This window comes from Stegostoma tigrinum, chromosome 11 (assembly GCF_030684315.1).
Source record: "Stegostoma tigrinum isolate sSteTig4 chromosome 11, sSteTig4.hap1, whole genome shotgun sequence".
In the NCBI taxonomy this organism is placed as follows: domain Eukaryota; kingdom Metazoa; phylum Chordata; class Chondrichthyes; order Orectolobiformes; family Stegostomatidae; genus Stegostoma; species Stegostoma tigrinum.
Window position 1 is genome coordinate 22954865 of NC_081364.1, and position 23897 is coordinate 22978761.

Sequence of the window (23897 nt, forward strand, 5' to 3'; positions counted from 1 at the left end):
TTTAGGACATCAGGATTTGAACCAGTTGCTTTATGGGATGCGGACATCACTGGCAGAGCAACAATTTGTTGTCTTTACCTTATTGTCCTTGATCTGAATGGCTCACTGGACCATTTCAGAGACCATTTAAGAGACAACCGTATCACCGTAAATCTGGTGTCACAGATAAATCAGACTGGTTTCAGACAAATTTCCCATTGCCCAAAGGCACAATAAATGAACTAGATGTACCTTTACAACAATCACAGTTGCTATCATTAATACTAGCATTCTAAATTACAGCTTAAAAAAAAATTGGCTGAACTTAAAATTCCAACGTGTGGTGTAGTGTGATATGACCCCGGCCCTTGCTGCAGTAGTCTGAGCCACTCATTCACTAATCCAGTGACATTAACACCATGATGCGCCATCATCCTATAAAGTACGGTGAGATACGGTGTGAGCAGGATGATGACTTTGTGCCAATGCAGATTATCACTGAAAACACACTTAATCTGCTTTTATTTCCTGAAAAGATAAAGTTACCACTGACTTTATAGCTCAGAAAGCTTGAAATAATATTTTTTAAATCCAGAACATGTGTATTACACTGATGATACTTATTTACAATATTCCCACACGGGATATTGTACTGGCATTAGGTACTCAACAATTTTCTCAGAAGTAGAGGAGCAGAGATCCAGTGAAATTATCACTTGCACAGGTGAATCAACTCTTCCCTCAAACACCAGCATTTATTACTCCCAGGATTCAACATCATTGCAACAGGCACTAATATTCTAAATAAATAACCCTGTAAATTAATTGGTCAGACCAAGATAACCCATTTTTGTCAACTTGGCATCTCAAAATCCATTTATTTTTAAGGCTGAATAGATGATAATCTGAAAAAGGCAAGTGTGGATACCACATGTTCTTTAAAAAAGGTATTAGTTCCTTTCTCCACAGTACCACAATGAATGGATTGAAGGACCTCATGCTGCATGCGATCCTGGATGTGGTTAAGGCTGCTATTTACATGTCTAACATGAGCAGGATTTCAGAGAGGGTTGCCTCTGCTTATGCTACTGTTAGCATTAGCATTGCCAACTGCAATTAAATCTGTCTCCGGAGATTTCCTCTGACAACTTGCCCAATACTTGAACCATTAGTCCACCAAAGCATTCATCTTTGTGATAGGAGACAATGATGCATTAGTATCATCACTAAATCGAGTGACGCAGAACCCAAGGCTAATGTTCTGGGGATATGTGTCTGTACAGCTCGTAAACAAAAGGTTTTCACTGTATTTTAGTACATGTGACAGTAGAATCAAAAATATGCCCCCATGTCTTGAAATCCCCAACCCTGGGGAAAAGATACCTGCCATTCACCTTATCTATACCCTTCATGATTTTTTAAATCTCTGTAAGATCACCCCACCCCAACCTCTAACACTCCAGTGAGCAAAGTCCCAGCATATCCAGCGTCTCCTTATAATTCAAGCCTGCCAATCCCAGCAACATCCTCAAATCTTTTCTGAGCCCTCTCCAGATAATGTTATCCTTTCTATAACTGGGCGACTAGAACTGGACACAGTACTCCAGAAAAGGCCTCACCAACGTCATATACAACCTCAACATGACTTCCCATCTGCCTGAGCAATCAAGGCAAGCATGCTAAACACCTTCTTAACCATCGTCGACATGTGATGCAAACTTAACTTCAAAGATTTATGTTTCTGAAACCACAGGTCTCTTTGTTCTACAACACTACCCAAGACTCTACTTTTAAATGATTAAGTCCTGCCTTGTTTGTTTTACCAAAATGCAATACCTTGCATTTATCCAAAATTAAACTCCATATGCCACCCCTCAGCCCACTGACCCAATTGATCAAGATTCTGTTGTACTCTTAGATAACCTTCTTCAGTGTCTACTACGCTACCAATTCTGATGTCATCTGCAAATTTTCTAACCATGCTTCCTAGATTCACATCCAAATCATTTGTATAAATGACAAACAACAGTGGTTCGGCACCGTTCCCCATGGAACGCTGTCACCAGCTGGTCCATGTGCAATCCGAGTGCATGACCTGGAACTCCAACCAGCCAGTTGCTTTCTGTGGGTTCACTCTCAATAGATCATCGCCTTCCAATACCAACTGGAAAGCAAAAAGACTCAATACCCAAGCAGCCGAGATTTGATAGTCAAGTAACTTCCTCTACGGAAGCAGATTATCTCATCACAACCATATTATGGTTGAGGTAGTTTGCATTGGGAAACTGACAGCCACATTTACAACATTACAACAGTAACAGCACTTCAAAATTAACTCTTTGGCTATAAAGTGCTTGGACACGTCATGGACATTGCAGTTACTATAGAAATGCAACTCTTTTCTTTCATAGTACAACTACGGCCTTATTCACATCTTTCTTTCTGGGGTGTACACAACATAAAAGGATTACTGGTCCATTGAAATTACATGGCAGTAGCTGGGAGCCTCTCTGATCTACCACAGTCTGTGCCTGGAAAGATTGAGACAACATCAAGAACAGAAATGGAATAAGACAGCGATGACACATAATCCAGTGCTTTCTAAATCATGACAACATTTTGGACTCTGTGGACTTCCCCAAAGTTGAGGGAAGGCAGCATTTTTGTCTAACCCCTGTGTTTGTTGCATCTGTTGCCATTTGACACACCAAATCTATTGAAGCTGTTACAATCTGGCTACATGACCATGCCAAAACTGAAGCTGTGCTGTTTGACAGTGTACACTGTAGTGCAAGTATGGCTTGTCCCAACTCTGTCAAGATTCCCTACGCTAATCACGGCTTTTGTTAATTAAATTGTAATGCTGCAGTGTCGACTTACACAATTTGAGAACTTAATAAAACATCTTTTATAATTAAAAATCATAGTCACCAGCACAAAGCAAACAGGTGACACACACACACACGCACACGCACACACATTCTCCATCACAGTGACACCATTCTGCTGTAGACACAACAGATTTCAGCAATTTTGCCTATCATGACAGAAGAAGTGGTTGACACAGACAACATTTTAAGGACATCTGGATAAATTCATGAATGAGAAAGCTTTAGACTGAGCGAGGCCAAATGCAGGCAAGTGCGACTAGTATAGTTTGGGGACACAGTTGGTGTGGATTGGTTGTGCCAAAGGGTCTGTCTCTATGCTAACAAAGTGTAGAGCTGGAGGAACACAGCAGGCCAAGCAGCAGAGGAGGAGCAGGAAGGCTGACGTTTCAGGCCTAGACCCTTCTTCAGAAATGGGGGAGGGGAAGGGGTTTATGAAATAAATAGGGAGGGGGAGGGAGGCGGATAGAAGATGGATGGAGGAGAAGATAAGTGGAGAGGAGACAGACTGGTCAAAGAGGCGGGGATTTCTGTACTGTATGGAAACAAAGGAGGAAATAGGAAAATTATTTTTGGGTGCAAAGGAACACAGCCTCAATGGGACATGGGTGGTTCCAGATTCTCACCCAACCCTATCCCACCCCACTCATCCTCAGCCAGAGGCTCCAGCAGCACAAACTGCTGCACTATATTGGCCTTAAGTCTGATCGCACAGTTATACAACTCTAACTACTGGTGAGTCAATTTGCAGAAACATGGAGGTCAATAACAGGCATCACGCATATGATCTGTTCAAATGATCAGAATTAAAACGGTACAGCTGCCATTTGGAAACTTGCACTGTGCTTATGATCACCAGAGCAACTTTATAAACACATTTGTTTTCTCTGCCAACTATGTCAGACTGTCAGCTGAACAGGGCAGCAGGGGATCAGGGTGGGGGGGGGGGGGGGTGTTGAAGAAAAGGAGACAAAAGAAGGAGCCTTCATTCTGTTGTGCTCCCTATCTCATGACCTCTCCAATCTCTAACAACTGAATCATGCTGTTGCACAGTGAGAATTCACTGTTAGCTTGTCACTCCTTCCCAACGTATCAGGATGCACAAAAATGAATAGTAACTGGAAGGCAAGAAACTAACAAACAGACACCTAAATTGTATAAAATCAATTGTAACATCAAATAAAGAATGCAGTGACTTGTAACTTTCATAATGAATTTAAAAAGACAAGTCATTAAGCTCCGTTAAAAACAGTCTTATTTCCAAGTTAGCCTCATTCACTAAGCATGCACGATTAAGTTCAAAAAGTGTGTTTACAGATAGTAAATGATAGCCAAATCTCCATTTACAGCAGGAAATCTGTCTCTTGGCAGAATCATAGAATCCCTAGTGTGGAAACAAGCCATTCGGTCTAATGAGTCCACAATGATCCTCTATGAAGCTGCCCATCCAGATCCACATCCTGACACCATCTCTGTAACCGTGCACTTCCCGTGGATAATCCACCTAACCTACACATCCCTGGACACTATGGACAATTTAGCACAGCTAATCCACACAGCCTGCACATCTTTGGACTGTGGTGCTTGCAGCTGCCTGAGGGTGGAATCGAACTTGGATCCCTGGCGCTGTGAGGCAGCAGTGCTAAACACTGAGCCGCCATGCAGCCCTAAAATCCAGTGGTCTACATTAAACACCTAAGCCCTGGAAATTCATTCCTAACCCCTTGTCTGCCTCTCATCTTCTTTCAAACCGATCTGTATCACCAAGTTTTTGAGTACCTGTTCTGCCATCTCCTTACCTGAAATGATTAAATTTTGTTTGATACTGCCATATTAAAGAAAGGTGCTACAAAAATGTGGTGGTTTGTGATCTCACCAACTACGTAGGGAATTTGATGACAGTGTAAGTGAAAACATTGGTACGTTAGCATGAATACCGTGGATAGTGGCGTACTGCACACTCTGTCAATGGGTACCAGAACACATGACCGTATCAGAGCCTAATACAGGGTCATAAACTCCATTGCTGTGATAATAAATAGCTGTATCAAAGAAAAAGTATTATTGTGATACAACATCTAATAATTTAACAACGGCACAGTGCAGGCCAAGAGAAACAGACCTTTGCTACAGCAGAATAATATTTGAGACTGTATTCAACAAAAAAACCCATCAAGTTGGCCACGTTATTCACAAATGAAAGTCATTAGACTTTTAGAAGGGACAGAAGCTACAAAGCCCAAAGCAGGACTTAAACAGTACGTCTGAGCTTGGTTGAAAGATTGCATCGTAAATCTAATACCATGGCCTCCACTGGGATGAAGTTTATTACAAAATGGGGAAACGTTAAAAAATGTTGAAATCTTTGACCTGGAACCCAGGTCTATGCTAAATGGTACAATTATATTCTGCAAATTTTAAGGTATATTTTTCTTCTTTTGGAGAATACAGGTGTCACTGGCAAGGCCAGCATTTATTGTTCATCCTCATGGGGTGACACTGATTAGCACTGCTGCCTGACACTGCCAGGAACCTAGGTTCGATTCCAGCCTCGGGCAACTGTCTGTGTGGAGTCTGCACATTCTCCCCGTGTCTGCGTGAGTTTCCTCTGGGTGCTCCGGTTTCCTCCCACAGTACAAAAGATGTGCAGGTGGATTGGCCATGCTAAACTGCCCAGTGTCCAGGGAGGTGCTGGCTAGGTGGGTTAGCCATGGTAAAAGGCAGGTTACAGGGATATGGTAGTGTGGTTGGATCTGGGTGGGATGTTCTTCAGAGACTCGGTAAGAGCTAATGGCCTGCTTCCGCACAATATGGATTCTATGATTCTATTCTCAAATTGCCCAGGAGACAGTTAAGAGTCAAATATCAAAATCATTGTGGGTCTGGAATTACATGTAGGCCAGAGAAGTCAAATTTCCTTACCTAAAACGGACAGTGAACTAGACGAGTTTTTATAACAAATCAACAATAGTGACATAGTTACAATCAAAGCCAAATTTCACCAATCAATCATGACAGATGGTGGCATTTGAACTGGTGCTCCCAGAGAATTAGCCTGGGCTCTGGTCCATGAGGCATTACAACTACGTTGCTGCAGAAGGTTGTGTATATTTTCGATTATACTATATCAATTCTAATTTATTTAGGTAACTGGATCCTAATTTAGGGCAAATGTTTTTTAACCCTTACCTACGGGGTCAATTAGAATCAATGCTGAAAAGCTGTCAAGCAGTGAAAAGAGCCAACCGATCCTGGACAAAAATTCGAACAGCATGATGATACCACTGAACTACATTGTCTTTATTTGCTGTGTAGGCAGATACCACGATATAATAAGAGTCCATGTTAAAGATTCCAAGGGGAATTTTAACAGCTTCTGCTGTTATGTATCTGCTCATTATTAGGAATGCAAATTTAAATGGTGCTTCTAAATCACATTCCCACTACCTTACTTGTACCTTGAAGCTCTCGTTGCCAACAATCCTCAACGTTCCCCATTAAGTGAAGCAATGGTGAATATATTCAGATCCAGAAATTTCAAAACGGGATGAACCAGCAATAAGTAGTGGAAACCTGTGCTTCCAGGCTTTAGAATTGAGTGTCAGAACTTATGATGTACACATGGCAACAAGGCTAAAGTGAAGCGATCCCAGTCCAAATTTAATTTTGACTATCTTTGCTACGTAATTTTTTTCCTCAATAAAAATTAACAGAGGCTATTACTGTGCATTGCGTTGTGCATGTGTGGCAACGCATGAATTATTTGTCTTATGGCTCTCAGTTGTAGTCAAACCTATTTGTGCTACATGATTCTGCAAACTGTGGGACTCTCCCTAATGCATAAGAGATGGATCAGAAGCGTCTGAAAGGCCAAGATGTAATCCAATTTCAATTCTCACTGGGCAATTTACATCAGTAACAGCAAGGCTTTCAAATTTACTTCTATTATTAAAGATAACTGCCGTCGTAAATTGGCAGTTATAGCGCAGGATTTGGTTTATGTAGACTTTATTGGTATGTGCGCTGCATATCCCACTTCCACTCTATTTTATCTCACTCTAACAGTAAGTCTAAAGTTTCATTAGCTATTAAGGCTCATAATGCATAATTATTTACAAAGTTGGAGTTTGAGAACGAACAGCACGATATATAGTATTCAGTTTGATTTGCATTCTACGGGTTAAAACAAATTTTGGTTTCATTTGGAGTTCCAAGAGTGGTGAAGGATGCCTGGATATTTGTTACAATGCATTTAAATAAAGTTGACATCTTTTGAGCTAGAATTCAATGCCTTATAATGAAGGGCTGACAAGTGAAAATAATTGGGCAAGGTTTCTACAAGGAGACAGAAAAGTTATTTGGGAAAGAGAGCTAATCAGAAGACTTCATACTGTTCTGGAGGAGGGTCAGTGGACCTAAAACGTTAAGTCTGATTTCAGTCCACAGACATGCCAGATCTGCTGAGTTTTTCCAGCAAGTTCTGTTTGTTTAACAATTTCCAGCATCTATCGTTCTTTGGGGATTTTTCATGGGATTACATGAGTGTGCAGGTTTCTTTCAGAGAGAGAAGCACATTATTTAGGGAGGAAAAAAGACCTGTACCATTTTCGGTGAAGCTGAACAGTCTCCAAAACAGTCAGGCAGATGACAAGACTTCCCGAGCAACTTAATGTCAGTTAAAGCTCCAGAAGCAGAATGTGTGGAAGAGTAATTTAATTATTTAATGACCAGGTGCTTCATTGAATGTTTAACATCCTTAGGAAGTGGCATTACCTCAAGAAATAACATTCAATGAATGCAGAAATTTATCAAAAAGGAAATAATTTATTCATGCCAACTAAAAATGGAAGTGGAAACAGGGTTGTCTTTCACTGTGGTTTGAATATCATAAGGTTATTGCTGAGGGTAAAAGTGTTAAGTCTTTATCGTATTTTCAATATGAGTTTCAAATAATTACTTCGTAGTGCATAATAGTTTCCGCTCCACCGCTTTTGGTGTGCAATAAACTTTTAAGTACATTGTCAGCCTCTTATGAATACATTCAGTGATTATCCATCAGATTATCAAACTGCTAGGGTTTTCAAGCATTACTATCAATCAAAACCACATGTCTCTGATTAAAAAAAAATCATGCAGAACCATTCCTCAAATGGGAGGATTAAAACTGATGAAGCTGTTCCATGTAATTGAATAGTGAAGCAACTCTCTGAAGTTCACATACCAGACACGAGATTGGTGAGACTGCTGCTCCCCCTAGGCTCTCACTGCAGCAGAAGTAAGAAAGAGATATAGCATCATTGGGTGGGATGAGGAAACAAAAAAGACCTTGAAAAGTTGTATCTTAATATTTAATGCAAGAAAAGCAATGAGTGAAAAAGCACCGAGAATAAGCAATAGCCAGCAAAATCTTCCAACTGAAAGATTTGAAAATAGGGGCAGTTTGTTTTCTTTGCTCAAATATTTTTCATTAACTTGAAAGTTCACTAGGCTATGGAAGGTCAGTAAAGGTGAACAAAATATACATTGCACCGCATCAAGTGTTTGCCGATCAAGTATGGCATGCCAAGTAAGTTTCCTGTCACACTGCCACAACCTCCTCAACCACGGATCATATTTTCCATTTCCCACACCAGTTATCCTCATGGAACTTGTAAGAGAGGATGCCAAGTTGTGCAACTTGAAGTAATTATGGACATTTTTGTACTGTGTACTCAACCACTCAGAAATTTGGCTTTATTCCCCGAACTATTTCACCAATGGCTTGTGTGTAAAGCTTTTTACCAGGAAAAGTTGTGACAAAAACAGGAATCTATTTTATTTAAAGCAGGAGAGGTGTTAAAACCAAATCTATTTTCAGTATATTGCTGATGCAGCATTACAAAGGGGAATTTAAATTCAAAGACCCAGGTAATGTTGTGGCAGCCCAGGTTCAAATCCTGATTCAGCAGATGGTGGGATCCAAATTCAATAAAACTCTGGAATTAAGAGTCTAATGATGAGCATGAAGCCATTGCTGAAAAGCCCATCTGGTTCATTACCTGGTCCGGTCTACATGTGACTCCAGACCTACAGCAATGTGGGGCTGGAAAAGCACAGCCAGTCAAACAGCATCTGAGCCGCATGAAAATCAATACTTCGAGCCAAAGCCCTTCATCAGGGCTGGAAAGGCGAGCCCGAAAATAAGTGGAGGGAGGGGGTTGGGAGGGTGATGGAAAGGTAGGTGAGATGGAGATAAGTGACTGCAGGTAGGGAGTAATTGTGGCTGGTCAGCAAGAAAGGAGGAGTGAATATGTGAGTCAGGAGATGGACAGATCTTGAAGGTATCACTGCTGCATTTCAGGCACAGGCAGGCTTAGAGCAGATCGAACAGAGGAAAATATTGCAAAAAACAAGAGAACGTACCAACGTAGATTTACATCTTGTTACATCCTCCAGTCATCTCAAAACTAATTTGTTTTGAACTACAGAACTGCTGTTATGAAGGAAAACGTGGCAGATATTTTGCATGTGGATAGCAAATGGGCTGACATACTAGATTTTCAGATCGTAAGTATACTATGCAAGAACACAGTCGGTTGTAACAACAGGAAAACACCATATTATCATCTGAAAATCCCATGTGACATTTTAAAACTGCCTGACACTGCTAAAAAAAATTAGATATCCTGAATATACAAAGATTACATCTACGTTAACAAGTCTTGCTACAGCAACTTGATTACAACAAGTTTATACTGTATGCAGTGAATGTTTGGAGAGACGGTTAAAGCTCAGTAGTTAGTTTGTAGGGTGCTGCTTAAAATTTATATACCTTGTCAATTTCTCCAGATTTCTCACCAGTTAGTGTTTAGAAAGCTGTACCAGTCCAAATAGATGGAGAGAGCGAGAAAGTCTTGCAGAACTAACAGTTATGTTGTGAAGGATTATGCAAATACGAAGTTATTTTTCTCTATTCATTTGATCCCAGACATGTTAAGCATTATTTTTTCTTTGATCTTTGAACACTGTTTCAATTTGGAAGTAAAGCTTATACTTTTGTCATTTGCTTTTTGTGCAAAGGCAATTATTTGTATTGCAAAGTATTGTAATTAATTTCCTTCTGTTTATGATGTAGCGACTTAGAGAGAAGCAGAACAATGTCGCTGATTCCAGGAACCAGATGACGAAAGTGACTCAATACATCACACAACCATTATAGTACTGTTTCACACAGCCAAGTCCACCAATGTAACATAGGGTCACAGACAAGCTACAGACCTCGGAGACCAAATAGCATGGAGCTGGCAGGCTAGGCAGTAGCAGAGGAGCAGGAAACTTGATGTTTCGGGTCGGGACCCTTCTTCTGAAATGGGGCTGGGAAGGTAGGTGAGTGCAGGTAGGGAGTGGTAGGTATCGGTGAGTGGGATGGGTGGGGTGAATAGGTGGGAGAGAAGATGGACAGATTGTGTCAGGTAAAGGAGGTGGGGAGGAGAGGGAGGGTTGGACATGGGATGATGCCGGGGGTGGGGATATTTTAAAACTAGTAAATTCCACGTTTAGGCCATGGGCTGTAGGCTCCCGAGGCAGAATATGAGTGTCACTGTGAAAATGGAGGCGGCTCAGGATGGACACATCACCCAGGGAGTGGGAGGGGTTGTTAAAATGGTTGGCGACCGGAAGGTGTTGTTGTTTGTCATATACAGAGCGCACATGATCTACAAAACAGTCCACGAGTCTACGCTTGGTCTCACCGATGTACAGCCAGCTACATCAGGAATAGCGAATGCAGTAGAACAAGTTGATGTAGAGGGACAGACATAGCCTGGGCACCACCCCCTTAGACTGCAGGATGTGGGAGGTGTTAAAAGGAGAAGTTGTTAAGGGTAAGGACAAGTTCTGTTAAGCCAATGAGAGTGTCGGTGGAGGCGGACTAGTTGGGCCCACGGGACAGGAAGAATCAGAGGGCTTTTAGGCCATCTGCATGGGGGATACAAGTGCACAGGAATTGAATGTCCATGATGAGGTGCTGGGAGCCAATGAGCTGGAAGTCTTGAGGAGAAGGTGGAGTACATGGGTGTCCCAGAGGTAGGTGGGAAGTTCATGGGCTTGGCCCGGGGGGGGGGGGGGGGGGGGGTGAAATAGCAGAGTGAAGGTGAGTGGAGATAAGTTCAGTGCAGCAGGTGCAGGCAGAGACAGTGGGTCGGCCGGGGCATTCAGATTTGTGGATTTTGGGAAGGAGATAGAAATGGGTGGTACGGGGGTTGGGGAATGATGAGGTTGGAGGCTGGGGTGGGAGGTCACCGGAGGTGAAGAGATTTTGGATGGTCTGGGAGGTCATAGCTTGGAGATCAGGGATGGGGTCATAATCGAGGGGGCAGAACGAGGTGGTGTCAGAGAGTTGACGCCTGGCCTCGACGATGTAAAGATCCCTGCGCCAGACTGCAACTGCACCTCCCTTTTCCGCTGGTTTGATAGGGAGGTTAGGGTTGGAATGGAGGGTTGCATGTTCCATAGGGGAGAGGTTGGAGTCAGCGAGAGGGGTGGACAGGCTGAAGCAATTGATGTCACGACAGCCGCTGGCAATGAGGAGGCTGTGGGGTGGTCTCCAGGAGGATGGGGCGTGATTGTGGTGGGAGAATGGGTCTGTTATGGATGGGTTAGACTCCCGGTTAAAGAAATAGGCACGGAGGCGGATATGGCTGAAACAGAGTTAAACATTCCAGACGTGAATGGAATTCATTGATGTGAGAGCGGAGGGAATAAAGGCAAGTCCTTTGCTGAGGACTGGCCGTTTGTCCTCAGGTGAGGGGGGGGGGGGGGGTGGGGGTGGGGGTGGGGGGGAGTTGGGGGTGGGGGAAAGGGGGGGGGGGGGAGGGGAGTGGGGAAAAGTCTGGAGGGTGGAATAGTGAAAACCCAGCAAGGTTTAGGTCTTGGGATAGATCATCAACTTTACTAGCACCTTTCACCCCAACCTCAAATTCACCTAGACTATCTCCGACACCACCCTCTCCTTCCTGGGCCTCTCGTCTCCATCTCTGGTAACCGCCTCAAAACTGCTTTCTATTTCAAGCCCACCAACTCCCACAGCTACTTAGACTACACCTCCTCTCACCCAACTTCCTGCAGGATTGCAATCCCCTACTCGCAATTCCTCCACTTCCACCGCATCTGCTCCAAGATGGAGCAATCCATTCCCAAACATCCCAGCTGTCCTCCTATTTCAAGGGCCATAACATCCCCCCTCCAGTGATCGAAAATGGTCTCAATCACATCACTTGCATTTCCTGCAGTTCTGCCCTCACACCCCTTCCCCCAACACAAATAAGGACAGAGTCCCTGGTCCTCAGATATCCCCCCCAATCGACCTCCACATCCACGTATCATTCTCTGCCACTTCAACCACCTACAACCCTACCCTAAGCCCAAAGAGATATTTCCCTCCCTATTTGCCTTTTGTAGGGACCACTCTCTCCACAACTCTCTCATCTGCTCAACACTCCTCACTAATCCCACCAAACCCATCACAAATTTCCTGCAACCTCAGGAAGTGCTACACTTGGCCCAAACAAACTTTTCATATCAGGCAGGGGTTCACCTGTACATCAGCCAACTTGGTCTACTGCATCCGCCGCTCCTAATGTGGCTGCCTCTACCAATCGCTGAGACCAAACAAAGACTTGGAGACTGTTTTCTAGAGCATCTGTGCTCTGTTCGCAACAAACGACAACACCTTCCGGTCACCAACCATTTTAATGCTCCCTCCCCCTCCCTTGGTGACATGTTCATCCTGGACCTCCTCCAGTGTCACAATGACACCACCTGCAAAAGGTGGAGGAGTAGCACCTCATATTCTGCCTTGGGAGCCTTCAATCCAATGGCCTAAACATGGAATTCACGAGTTTTAAAATCTCCCCATCCCCAGCCTCATCCCATGTCCAACCTCCTTCTGATCCCCACCTCCTTGACCTGACACAATTCTCCATCTTCTCTCCCACCTATTCATGCCACCCGTTAATCCCCACCACTACTTACCTGCGCTCACCTATCACCATCCCACCTACCTTCCCCAGTCCCACCCTCCTCTCTATATTTATTCCCCAGCTCCCTTCCCCCTCTCCATTTCTGACAAAGGGTCCTGACTCGAAACATCAACTTTCCTGCTCCTCTGATGCTTCCTGGCCGGCTATGTTCCTCCAGCTCCAAGTGTCTCTCTGACTCCAGCATCAGCATTTATTGCTATCTCCACAGACCACTGATCTGTGGTCAGTGGAGACAGAAATCATGTGATCCTTTACCAACATAACTGATACTAAGCTGAGACAAAACACTGCACTGCTTGGAAGATTGAGCAATTTTGCAGTAGAGGGAAAGTCATTTGAGCTCCTTCTGAACATTTTTTTGTTGGACAGTTCAAAAGCTTTTTGCTACACTCTAGGAACTGGCCTCATACCTGCACCGTCTGCCAAAAATTGGAAATTAAGAACAGACAGTGGAAGTAAAAGACTTAAATGAAATTCAACTTAGATAGCAACCATAATTAAACAAACATTCAATTGCATGACAGCAAAATGTAAAAAAAAATTACCATCATGTGATAGGGTGTTGGCCCTTCAGATCTGCAAGATTTAACTCCAAGGATCCTGAGCAGCTACTGTGTTATCACTGCTAAAGGAATTCTGTGGTTGATTTTTAAATCTAGAATACATCCTTTCTAGACAATCCTTGCTATTTTGTTTTATAATCAACCGAGGAATTGACAGGGCTATTCGTTGGTGTTATCAAACAGCTGTCCCTCTCACCAAACTATGCCAACTAAAGTTTGCTGATACATCTATGTCACTGTATTTTAACATGTTAAGAAAGTTTATTTCATTTTCCACTTTAGGGTCATGACATCCAGATATAGTAAAGTCATAGAGTTGTACAGCACGAAAACAGACTCTTTGGTCCAACTCATTCATGCTGACCAGGTATGGAAATGTCAAACTTTCCTGGTCCTCTGATGCTGCTGGGCCTCCTGTGTTCATCCAGCTTCACACCATGTTATCCTAAATTAATCTAGTCCCATTTGCTAATAGTTTGCACATATCCCTCTAAATTCTTTCTATCCATATACCCATCCAGATGCCTTTGAAATGTTGTTACTCTACCAGTCTCCAACACTTCCTCTGGCAGCTCATTCCTTACACACAGCACCCTCTCCGTGAAAAAGTTCCCCCAGGTCCCTTTTAAATCTTTGCTCTCTCATCTTAAACCTACGCCTTCTAGTTTTGGACTCCTCTATTCTGGGGAAAAGAGCTTGGCTATTCACCCTACCCATGACCCTCGTGATTTTATAAATTTCTATAAGGTCACCCCTCAGTCTCTGACGATCCAGGGAAAACAGACCCAGCACATTCAGCCTCTCCCTATAGCTCAAACCCTCCAATCCTGGCAACATCCTTGTAAATCTTTTCTGAATCCTTTCAAGTTTAACAACATCTTTCCTACAGCCAGGGAGATCTGAATTGTAAACAATATTCCAAAAGTGACCTTACCAATGTCCTGTACATCCCCACTCCAATACTCAATGCACTGACCAATAAGGACAAGCATACCAAATGCCTTCTTCACTATTCTATTTACCTGAGACTCCACTTTCAAGGAAGTAACATTGCTTAGGTAACTGACACTCATGCAATTATTGAAGTTTTCCCATATTGAAAGCCTGTAATGCTAAATAATCATGTTCTGAAGAGTTTGAAACGGTAGCAACCTTGAAGTAGTGAAATATTACAGTTAGCCATTACAGTTTTGTCTGCAGGAGAAACACATTTCAATTTAAAGTCAACATCCAGCTGTGCTATATATCTGCTTTGGAAAAATCTACACCAGAGTGCATCTATCATGCCCCTGCATTCTTGAACTTGCTTTCCAAATCCCACTGCTTTGCTGTCTTGCACTCCACTTTCAAACAATTTCTAGAAAGCCAACAACTTTTTTTAAGTGCCTCAGCGTTATTTTCATCCCATCCCCGATCAGCTTTTAAATTGCTTTGATTGCTTCTTTACATTAAAAAAAGATGTGACTGACCTATCCCCTCCCTACCTCCCCACCTATACTCTCTCCACCTATCTTCTTTACTCTCCATCTTCGGTCCGCCTCCCCCTCTCCGATGAAGGGTCTAGGCCCGAAACGTCAGCTTTTGTGCTCCTGAGATGCTGCTTGGCCTGCTGTGTTCATCCAGCCTCACATTTTATTATCTTGACATAATGTAAATTGGTTTGACTTCTTTTGGGAAGTACGTGATGGCACTTTTGTGAAACTCACCATATATGAAATCAGTCAGAATGATTCTGTCTTCAAGCAAGGGTCAGAGACATAATCCTGACAAATATTGCGCTGCTACATTGATGACTAGGAAATGGAGGTGCGGCTTGAGGTGGGAGGAAGGGATGGGTGAAAGGAAGAACGGGTTAGGGAAGCAGAGACAAGCTGGGCTGGTTTGGGGATGCAGTGGGGATGGGGAAGAACTGGGCTGGTTTTGGGATGCAGTGGGGGGGGGGGGAGGTTTTGAAGCTTGTGAAGTCCACATTGATACCATTGGGCTGCAGGGTTCCCAAGCAGAATACGAGTTGCTGTTCCTGCAACCTTCGGGTGGCATCATTGTGGCACTGCAGGAGGCCCATGATGGGCATGTCGTCTGAGGAATAGGAGGGGGAGTTGAAATGGTTATGGCCTAATGAACATGAAAAGGTCAAGTGGACCAGCAATCTGGAAACCAAAAATCACCAGCTTACGATAGAGACAACAGGTGGAAATTCACAGGTTCCACTAAGAAATCCATTGTAATGGTGGTCCGGCTCACATACAGGTTTTTTGAAAACATTTTATCCTGTGTAACTTATTTAGCAATTGACCTCAGCAACATAATGTATGATGTGGACAACAGGCAAAGACGTGAGTGACAACTGCACTCAGAGAAAAGAATACAAATAGTGCTGAGAATAAAGACAACACACAGAGGAATGAGAGATTATACAAGGTAGATCTGGTCTGGCTGCAGGACCAAATAGGTTAAGTGTCAACATTAAATTGTAGCAAGTGTCAAAACAAATTACAATTGGATGTATATGTTTGTATGACTCCAAATCGGAGGCCCCAAGGGAAAATGCTAACAATGAGTGATAGTGAAGACACCATGTTTGACAAACTGGAGAGTCATACGTTGGACTTATAGTCACACTGCTGTGTGACTTACATGGACAGGTTTTCAAAGAAGGATGAAAACAGCAAGATGTGGAGCAAGGAAAGAGGGTGCCAAAATTGATGACGTGATTAAAATATAATTTTTATGGTATGATAGAATTTGTGGGGAAAGCTTCTGCTTTGTGAAACTGTTTGCTTTATCAATCGGGCATAAAGAAAACCAAGAGTGAAAACAGATCCGAAACCATAGCCTTGAACGCCGCTGGGTATCATAGCGCATCAAAGCAGCAACTGCTGTTTGTCCTGGAAGCAAGTTTATGTCCCTAGTGTTCCCTCTGGGTGCTAAGTAAGATCTCAGCACAGAAATGGTAAATATCACTTTAGGCAAAACACGCATGGCTAGAGATGGCCATTAGTTCAGAAACCTCCTGTTGCTCTCAGGATTCCAAACACCTCTCAAAATCCAGCCTGTCAGTCCTTCCGACAATAACTCCATGTCAGTGCATTAGCAACAGAGTTTTATTCAACTTTCTCACACAAGTAGTTAGGGTTTGGAAGGCACCTTCAGGAAGTGAGGTAGAGGCAGCTTCAATTGGGGCATTCAAGAAGGGCAAGCATAATTACTTAGATAGGAACAATACTCAGGGTTATCATGAAAGGCAGGAAAATGAGACTTAGTCACAGTGCTCAATGAACCAGCCCATGCAGACTCAATGGACTCAACAGCCCCCCTTCTGCAGCATAACCATCCTGAGATTATATTCAGTGAGTAACGTTTTTACTCTATACTTTTCTCATTTCCTGAGGATAGGTCAGAAGACAAAATGGGGAAAAAAAAGTTGTTAAGGCCTCAAGATCCAGACTGCCTGTGCTCATGGACTAAATATGGTCAGCAGTCTACAGTGGAAAGCTACAGCTGTGGTTTTTGAATATATTGCTTATATAATTTTGCACTAACTTTTGAACAAACAAAGAATTTAAATCTATAAATCACACGTATGACATCAAGTAGCTTAACCACATGTACATAACCAAAATCTAGCAGCTATCAATCCAAAATTTCCTACCAGGAACATAGTGGAGATTTTCTCTGGTATCTCTGGATGGTTATATTCATTTTCAATAGAAGCATCAACCTTTGCACAAGTTCAAGGCCTCTTGTAATTCATCAATCTGGACTCTTTAACAACAACTCCTCTGTCAGAATAGCAGCAGACAAGCTAGTTTTTCCAGTCATATTATTACATGGAAACATGATGGACAAGTATGGAAAGTACCAAGATACTGCAAGCAACCTTAGTAACCATAGAGCTCTCTGCATTTTAATGCTCACAATTGATGTCCAAACAAGACTGGGCATCCACTAGGCACTCTGTGTTCAAGTACAATTCTACTGGGGGCCCAATCTACAACCACAGGGCCAGGCAGATTCCCCACTCTACCACTGCTATCAAGGGAGCTATCAATCCCCAGGCAAAGAAGAGTGCAGGAGGACAACCTTGCAGCAGCACCAGACATACCTAAAACAGGGTGTCAACCTAAAGCTGTAACACAGGGCTATTTGTGACTTGCCAAATAGTACCACTAATCGAGACTTTAAAGTTTTGCAGTCCTGACATACATATTTTGGTGGCAGACAAATGAACAACTCATTGGAGGAGGCAACTTCACAAATAGCCCTATTGTCAAAGATGGGGAAGCCCAGGGCACCAGTACAAAAGATAAGGCTCAAACATTTGCAACAATCTTCAGCCAAGAAGTGGCTAATGGACAATCCATCTCTGCACCCTCTGGAAGTCCACAGCAAAACAACATGAGCCTTCATTCACTGATTTATTCAATGTAAGATCAAGAAATGGCTAGAGATACCAGATATTACAAAGGCTATGGGCTCTGACAACATTCCAGCCATAGTATTGAAGATGTGTGCTCCAGAACCTGTAATCCTATGCCAAACTCCATTACATCCACTCATTAGCAATGTGGAAAGTGCCCAGATATGTCCTGTGTACAAAATTCAAGAGAAAATTAAATGTGGCCAATTACTGCCCCAGTCTAATTTCACTCTTCAGTAAAGTGATGGAAGGTGTTATCACAAATGCTATCAGGCAAGAATTTCTTAGCAATTACATGCTCACTGGTACACATTATGAATCATTTTTGGGTCACTCAACTCCAGAAATCATAAAAGTCTTGGCTCAAACATGTAAGAAAGAGCTGAATTCAAGTTGAAAGGTAAGAGTGACTGTACTTGATATCAATGCTGCATCTGACTAAGTGTGGCATCAAGAGGTCCTAGCAAATCTCGAGGTGGCGGGAAACAGAGGAGTATGCTCCGCTGGTTGGAGTCATACTTGGCAATTAAGATGATGATCATATTTGTTGGAGGTCAGTCATCTCAGCTCCAAGACAACTCTGCAGGAGTTCTTCAGCTGCTTCAAACAATCTTCCCATCACCATAAAATCAGAAAAAAGGCAGCATACCTCCAACCTCAAAGACAACTATGGGTGGGCAGCAGATACTGACCCAGCAAGTAAAATGCACATTAACATATTCCATTAATGAATTTTAAAAACAAATTGACAGAATCAATAACTGTACATAAGTGGGTACTGGATGGTGCAGAACATATCAGTATTAGCCAGTCCATTTATCACCATGTAGGGAAACAGTAAAATGATGTTCTCCCAGAAAGTATCAGGATATTGGCAACCAGGTTCCCATGGGAGAGACTGAGCCCAAGCCTTCAGCTCATGCTCACACTTTTTGCTCTTCTTCACAATAAACTATACAGTGTCAAAAGGGTTATCATTATCTGTAGTGATATGCTGTGCACTCTGACATGAGAAAATAATAATGGTGAATAAATGGTATTTTTTTAAAAACCAAATCACATTTATCTATTGCAACTATTCTTAAATTATGCAATAATATGAATTCTCCTAATGAACATAATGGGGAAACCTTCCATTATCTCAGCTATTTCTACTCACCTTATCCCCAATCAAAATCTAATTCTGCATTAGAAGTACTGCACTTCAAAAGCACTTCAGCGGCTTCAAAACACTTTGGGATTTTCCAAGGTCACAGGAGCCATTTTAAAAATGCAAGTCATGTTTTGTTTTTTAAAAAAAACTTCCCTCAAGCATAAATAGCAAATCTCAAGTCTTTGCACACAATGCATCTGGAGAACTGCTTCAGTTAAGAAACAATAGGAAACATTTGCATTTTGCACCTTCACACCTAAAATGCCCACAGATCCTTCTGCCCTAATGTCCAGTCATTATTACAATTTGCGCATAAATCGAGTCTTTTCTGTTGTGAATCATTAGCCAAGTTAAACAGAGGAACCCAAATGATGGTCAGACAACACCATCTCACCTGAAAGACTGCACCTTTTGCAATGCAGGAATACTTCAGTGCTGATGCTCGCTGTGGGCTACACAACCAAGTAGAAACAGAGAATATGCCATTTGGGGCAAACAGAATACACACAATTCATTGTCCTTTGAAGATGAGTGTATAAGGCCCTGTGGCAATCTTAATTGTGACCACACCAAGCAAGAAACAGGTTATACATGCACACACACACACACACACACACACACGGAAACTGGAAGGGCAAAAAGGGCAATCTAGCTTGAACATGTAACTTTATACTGAATCTTGAACCTAAGCTTCCAATAGAGTGCAACTACAATGAAACCCACTCTAAATATCATCTGTGATGAATATAGACTATGCTTGGTCCCATATTTGTAACTAAGGAGTCAGTTAGCTCAGTTGGTTTGATGGTTGATTTGCAGCGCTGAGCAATGCCAACAGCACAAATTCAATTCCCATATCGGCTTAGGTTATCACAAAGATCCTACCTCTCAACCTACCCCCTCATACGGGGCATGGGGACCCTCAGGTTAAACCACCACCAGTCATTTCTGTCTAATGAGAGAGCTGCCCTGTGGTGCTCTGTGACAACAGCAACTTTACTATAAATAGCAAGGGAAATAGAAGAGTAAAAGAAATAGGAGTAAGACCAGCCAAATTTGTCCCTTTAATCTCTTTTGCTGTTCAGCAAAATCATGGCAGAATTCTGCATTTTCCATTCTACGTTTCCATCCAAACCCCAAATCCATTGATACTCAAAAAAATCTTGCTGTTCATCTCGAATATACTCGAGATGTCGCTTCCATGGCTCTCTGAGTAGAGAATTCCAAAAGATTAACAACCAAGTGAAAAAAAATTATCCACATCTCAGTCTTAAATGGCCAACCTGTACCCTGAGACAATAGGAGAAATACGTTTGCACAAGACTGACTTACTTTGATTCTTTAGGACTTTTGACTTGATTTATTATTGCCACATGCATCTAGGCACACAAAGGTTTTGTTGTGCATGCAGTAAGGCAGATCAAACCACACAAAGTGCATTAGGGTAACAGAACAGAGCAAGAATACAATGTTACTGCTGCAGAGAAGGTGCACAAAGAGCGAGATCAGCAGTTCACTTTAAAATTTGAGAGGTCCATTCAGAAGTCTGATAGAGGGGAAGAAGCTGCTCTTAAATCTGTCGGTGTGTGTGTTTAAGTTTTTGTATCTTCTGTCTAATAGAAGAGGTTGGAAGAGATTATAACCTGGGTGAGAGGGGTCTTCGATTATGTTGGCTGCCTTCCCAAAGTAGCGAGCGGTACAGATGGAGTCGGTGGACGGAAGACTGGCTCACATAATGGACTGGGCTGTATTCACAACTGTGTGTATCGGGGCAGAAACCTTCTCAGAGATAAGACTGATCCCACCAGCTAAGCTGCATTGTCTGTCCCTAGAATCACTGTCCCATGGTACCACTAGAAACATTGCCAATCATTGCTGAACATTTTCGCATCCATAATCTCTAGTTCTAGGCTGCCTACAAGGGAAAAATAGCCTCTCAGCAACTTTCTGTCAAGTCCAAGGGAGAGAATTAGCACACAAATCAAATTCTTAAAATAGTTTTATAGGAATATATGTGCACATGTTCTGAGACTTAACCCCACAAGACTCCAAGCAGAAGAAACTTTAAAGCAAACGACATGGATAGGCTTCAAAGCTGTCCCAAGAAAAATACTTACAATCCTGCTGAAACATTTTTAAAACATATAATCACATTACTAATTCTGCAGAAATGCTTTCTGAGCTAGCTCATTAGTAATGATTTGAAAGGTTATGGAGAACTGACAGGAAAGTGGAGTGGAGGCTGAGATGAGATCAGCCACAATTGCATCAAATGGTGAAGTAGGGGCTGAATCGCCTACTCCTACAGCTCGTTCTCACGATCTTACATTCCAAAGCTATTCATTAAAAACATATACTAACCTGGGTTAATGAAACGTGAGGCTGGATGAACACAGCAGGCCCAGCAGCATCTCAGGAGCACAAAAGCTGACGTTTCGGGCCTAGACCCTTCTCCAGCATCTGCAGTTCCCGTTATTACTAACCCGGGTTTACAGGTTATTACATCAACAGCACACTGTTCCTAACAGCCTTAAGTTACAACAATAGCTTTATATTGTGCCTTTTTTCATTTGGCAAACCCTGCCTTTTGTTTTACATCCTGGTCTAGTTTCCAGTAAAGATTGGTTTCTCTGTGAATAGAAATGAATGTTACAGAAATTAAATTTTCTTTGTTTACTGTCCTGGATGAGGGAAGTCTGCACTTCCTCCATCATGGGGTTTGGATGTTTGCAGAAGTGACATCACTCTGCATTCCTTTATAAATGAGCAACAGGGCTGAGAGAAGGAAATCACCCCGATTTCCAACAGATCTACTTCTTCCTGGTAGGAGATTAGACATTGAAGGATAACAACTTGCCATGTGGAAGTCACAATTGATAAAATCAAAGTAAATATTTTCTGAAGGAGAGGCAGGATCATTGTCAATGTCATGACAACAATTTACATCTCCAGCCCTTTAAAACTGATTTTAAAAATAACTGCAGTTAAAAAAGGCCTTCTCTTAACATTTGATTGGCAGACCATCTGCTGCAGGTTTGTAAACAAATAGCATCTAGTCATGCAATTTCAATAGTGTCTTATTTATAGTGAATGCCACCCTCAAGTGGATCACATAGGGTGTACACGTGGGCACACAGCCCAAAGCATCGTGGGCAGTTAACATCACAGGCCCCATGCACACATACGCTGGCAGCCATTTGAGAATCTGAACTATGAGCTGGATGACTCCTTCTTCAACATGGACAGCACTGGGGAGGGGCAGGAGTTGCTGGGGGAGGGGAGGTACAAAAGAGGGGTGTTTGAAGAGGATGCAGGGAGCAGACACAGAAACAGTATCAGCCCCAAGGAATACCCTCTCAGCTCTCGCGCCCATCCCTGGAAAAAGTGTGCTGGTGGGAGAAGGCCAAGTGTCGAGGCAGTAGCAGGGTCACTGGGGGTAGAGTTAGAGTGCTGGCAGGTAAGGAGAGGGCAGACCAGCAGGGCTAGCATTTGTTTGAGTTCCAAAGTTTACAATTGACTCAGGAGAGTTTGGAGTTCACAGCCTGACAATTTAGAGGAGTCTAATAAACAATTACCCATCCTGGGCATCCAAATCAAAGCTGGTTAGTTTTTGTGCAGGATTAACCATTTGTGAATTAAAAGGTTTGAACAGATGCTACAAATGGGAATTGGTTTTAAAACCATTACCATGCATAAGAGAACAGGCGGTGTTGCTCAATTGCTTGCTCAACTCCAGAAGGCTGTGGATGCTATTTGGAGTGGTTGGAGGAAGAGGGCTTCAGCTGGCAAGGAGAGAATATGGGGCCATGGATGGTGAGAGGATTGTGGATGGACCTAACAGTTAGTAAAACAATTAAGGTGAAGTCCTAGAAACTGGACAAGGGTCTAGTCACCTCAAAACTCACCCGTCCCTGCGTCCACTTCTGCTCTGCCTTCAGGGTTGAGGTACCCGATTCTATTCCACAGCCACTTCCCTGGAGTGAAGAGTGCATGTTTTGGGGGTAACTTTTACTGACAGTAGTCTAACAATGTGGAAAAATTCCTGGTTTCAGCTTCTAACACAGTAGCCAAAACGTGACTTAGAAATATCCAAATACAGCAGAGAGATTTATTGGAGCGTAATAAAGTGTTAAACATTACAATCAATACTGTGGCTTTAAGGAAGCCTTTTATGTGGATTAGGAGAAGAAAGATACAAAAGGCAGCATTGTAATCTGAAAAAACTACCAGTTAAAATTCAATGGCAACAAGGATTACCATTAAAGTCAGTGGTCTACAACTGTTATACAAGCTTCACTTGGTCAACACATTTCTATCATTGGACCAATCAAACCCCACAACATTTTTTAATCTCACTTTTCCTTAACATTCCTGTCCTTAATAATATTCGTGGTTACTCTGTTTCACTTCAGAATCCTACTGCCTCACAATTTTCCAAATCAAAGGATAAACAGACTTCAAGGGTGATAGGCTCCAAGATTTCTTAGTTTTCTCTGAAGATATACCACCTTCTGTTTTATCCCGGCTGAAAAAAGGGACACAAAAACATTTTCATAGTGACGATTTCTAGTTTCAGCATAGGAGAGAACTGTCCTGGCTTAGTAAGCTCTCCAGCAATTTGTTTGTGGTATGGTGCTAACACTTAGAGAGCAACAAGCCTTCCAGTGACTAACACTGTGTGCTGAGAATGTTAGGGTGCAACCTAACCCTAACGTCTAGTGGATAGTAAAGAATGTTTTCTAAAATTACAAAAAAATCTTGATCAGCTAGGCCAATGGGCTGAGGAGTTGCAGGTGGAGTTTAAGTCAGATAAATGTGGGTATTGCATTTTGGTTAAACAAACAAAGGCAGGACTTATACTATTAATAATAAGGC

At 42.5% G+C, this 23897-nt stretch overlaps 1 protein-coding gene across 2 annotated transcripts in view; it reads right to left on the reverse strand.

Annotated features, from left to right (window-relative positions):
* The window catches only part of shisa10.1 (shisa family member 10, tandem duplicate 1), a 70115-nt gene that overhangs the window by 14703 nt on the left and 31515 nt on the right, over window positions 1-23897 (reverse strand). The window lies entirely within an intron of this gene.